At 32.5% G+C, this 3780-nt stretch overlaps 1 non-coding gene across 1 annotated transcript; it reads right to left on the minus strand.

Annotated features, from left to right (window-relative positions):
• Positions 1-249: 249 nt before the first annotated feature.
• TRNAL-CAG (transfer RNA leucine (anticodon CAG)) lies at positions 250-332 on the minus strand. Its single transcript has one exon. It is a non-coding gene; the product is annotated as a tRNA-Leu (tRNA).
• Between the last annotated feature and the right edge of the window lie 3448 nt (positions 333-3780).

The raw sequence follows: 3780 nt of genomic DNA on the forward strand, positions 1-3780 counted from the left end.
AATTAATTCTTATTTAATTGTAGTAATTGAAATGAAGCCGTTTACAGAGGAACTTATAATAATAAGAACTTAAAATAATGAATTACTGCCATTTCCAAATCCTTAACGGTTTAAGCTGTTTAAAGTATAAATACTTATCATTTTTTATTAATAAACAATTTGTATACATCAAGTCATAACATAGTACAGGGATTGCATGATTATGTTAATTACAAATGTTATTTTAGAGAAAATAGTAAAAAGTAATATTGTCAGAAGTGGGATTCGAACCCACGCCCACAGAGTGGACTGCGACCTGAACGCAGCGCCTTAGACCGCTCGGCCATCCTGACTACATCTAGACAGCTTTAAATACTGATAGACTATAATTATTAATGCCTGCTAAAATATTTAAAACGATTCTTCGTAAGCAATTTTAAAATTAAATTCATCTATGAGTTCAACTATGTTAATCATTCAATTAATATAAGCATGTTAAGTTCTACGTACCAAAGTGCAACATGAATGGAACGGCGCGAAAGGATGCGGGTTCGCCTTTGCCATTGCCTATACTATAACTTACCATAGTTACTTACACAATTTCCATTCTTAGATATATTCCTTTGGATTCCAGAATGTTCTAACAAACCAACCAGATAGATTAACAGGGTTATTGCAGTTGGTGAGTAAACATTTCTCGCTTCCACCCCATTTCTCTGGACGACTGTTTGTACCTCGCTTTACGAGCTTTGCAAAAATCTGATACTGACAGCGTCCGCGGTACAAGTGCTAGTTAGGGTACGGATAGTGCATTTGCTATAAACAATAATATTGAGATTAGTTTTGTTAAAATACATTGCAATTAAGGCTCTTGTCAGTTATAAATGCCTCCCCAAAGAATGTTACATTAAGTACAGCTGATAAGAAACATCAAATAAAAACGGAAGAAATTTATTTACTCGCTTGCATAATATCATGTGTTATACTAATATATAATTTTATTGTTGGAATTCGTAAACAAACTACATTTACAATAATTCGTTTCTTCTTTCAACATTTACCATGTAATTTTTTACCATAGCTAGTCAAATATTGCTAAACAAGATCTAATGCAAACTCCGTACAGGAAATACCTACTTGCCGACTAGTTGTCTTACTTGGACAATTTAAGAAGACAAAGGACAGTAAAATGGTTGATTTCTCACAACACTGCCACGTGCACTGATATATCTAGTGGATACAATGTTTGGAGATTAGAGGAATATTCTGTTCTTTTTGAGAAAATGTTGTTAATTAACAAGATAAGAAATTATTCTTATTTGTGTGGATTAACACAAATATTTCTAGCTGAGGTTGTATTCACTTTTCTTAGATTTGAATTAAAATATATTTTGGGCAGGAAAGTAAAAGTAACATTCTTTGTAAAGAATAACATTTTGTGTAACAAATATAACTAAAGAAGTAGTTTTTACTGTTAATAACTAGAATTCAGAAGAATAAGACAAAATAGTAATGGTCTTTACGATTTACACTCAATAGTCGGGACTTTTGCAATTGTAAAAATAATAAAATGTTCATATTTACTTGAACAATTGTTATAAATGGATGTCTGAATACAGTTCAATTAAAAATAAAATTTCAGGTAGTGTTAGATGTTTCACATAGATTTGAGTACACATACCTACACGTTCAGAAAATTGTTTGCAAGTGTATGCAATATTATTCTCATACACTTATTGTAAACAATTTTGAAACAATCAGCACTTAGCATTCAATTACATTACGTACACATTGGAATTAGTTTGCACCGCGCCCATCAGCGGATAATTGCTGTCAAGTGGACCATGGATGGGGCAACTTTGTATGTATGTGTCAAAATACATAGACTTGATAGTACTGTATAATATTTTGGATTGGATAATTAAAGTATAGTCGTGTTATTACACTAATATTATAAAGCTGAAGAGTTTGTTTGTTTTAACGCGCTAATCTCAGGAACTAATGGTCCGATTTGAAAAATTCTTTCGGTGTTAGATAGCCCAGTTATCGAGGAAGGCTATAAGTATATCATCACGCTGATACCAACAGGAGCGGAGCAATGCGGGTGAAACCGCGGAGCGCAGCTAGTTTTATACAAAAATATTGTTGCATGTCGTTAAGGTGATTTCAACCACTTAAGAAATGTAGAATTCAGAATGTTATGTATTTAGTTTTTATTTTAGTTTATCCGCCAACCCGCACTTGGCCAGCGTGGTGGATTATGGCCTGTACCCTCATAGGAGGCCCGTGTCCCAGCAGTGGGAACATATATGGGCTGATGATGATGTATTTAATTTACTCTGTTATATGTAAATCTTTACTTTAGATGTCGATTAGTGAAACAGATGCAGATAGCATCTGTTCAATACCTCAACACGCAACCACGAAAGTTTATGTTCGATTAATGTAGAGTACATATACCTATATCATACATTAATTAAATTTAATCCAAAATAAAACGAGTAAAAGAAAAAATATTTATTACTAGCTTTCCGCCCGCGGCTTCGCCCGCGTTTTAAAGAAAAACCCCGCATAGTTCCCGTTCCCGTGGGATTTCCGGGATAAACCCAATCCAAGTTACCCTCTATACGTATGCTAAATTTAGTTGTAATCGGTTCAGTAGAATTTGTGTGAAAGAGTAACAAACATCCATCCTCACAAACTTTCACATTTATAATATTAAGTAGTAGGATAGGAAGTAGGATGCGCAATTTAAACCTTATCAATGAATATCTACCTACAAATTGCCTTATCTGTAGCAGTGACAATTTGTTTGTTGTTCCATCATGTTTCGTTTTTGAATAAACTCTCGTTTTATTAATTCTTATAGACGACACTTTTATGTATATTCCCTTTGACTACGCGGAAAGAGCTGCAGGTAGCAAATAGTAAAATAGTTAGCTAAATTAAATGAAACTATAACAGATTAAGTCACTCAGTGTAATAAATTACGCAGAACACAACAGTGGCTGATGCAAATCACTGGTTATCCATTAGTTAGGAACTACAATGTGCACTAACGACCTTGTTCCAGATTAATATGTATTCCAGATAATATACATATTATTAGAACATATTAAGAATAACAAAAGCTAAATCTTCTTATGGCTTTTTTGTATTTATTCGTTTATAAAAACATTTGCTAAGATACCAGAAATATAACACAAATTATTATGATTGAAACCTAGTTAATATTGTTTTGTAAATATTTTCAGATAAATAGAAATAAGAGCTTAACATAATAACAGCACATTTGTTAACATACAATAAGTCTATATAAATTTATGTGATTTAATTAAACGACTGATTCATATTATTTTGTTAATATTCTGAAAATAATTGTAACGTCTACGAAACAAATTGAAATAAAAACATTTCATTCAAATTAAATTAATTCATTAAATTGACTTAGTAGGAACTAATCAGAATGTTTTTACAATATCCGGATATTCTCAAAGTTATGTTTACGATATTATATTTTGTTAGAAACGTATACCTTTAGAGAGACTATAGCATTACATTTAAACCTGATAATCGTCCAATCATACCTAACCAGTCAATTCATAGCCCGCCATCATTTAAAGTTCCCAAAGCATTTAACATTCAAAGCATATAAGCCTATCGAAATCTATTTTTTCCTGCAGACTAAGGGGATTATTGCCGGCACTTTCCTCCAGTCATCAAACCAATCATTCCCTGATGACGCTCTAAGTGAATTAGGCTTCCATTACCTCCCCCTTTTGTCCTCCCTTTAATTAAAAC

The sequence above is a fragment of the Colias eurytheme genome, chromosome 20 (genome assembly GCF_061535395.1).
Source record: "Colias eurytheme isolate Ceu_HAF_F1 chromosome 20, ilColEury1 Martin Lab GWU primary, whole genome shotgun sequence".
NCBI classification, from domain to species: Eukaryota; Metazoa; Arthropoda; class Insecta; order Lepidoptera; family Pieridae; genus Colias; species Colias eurytheme.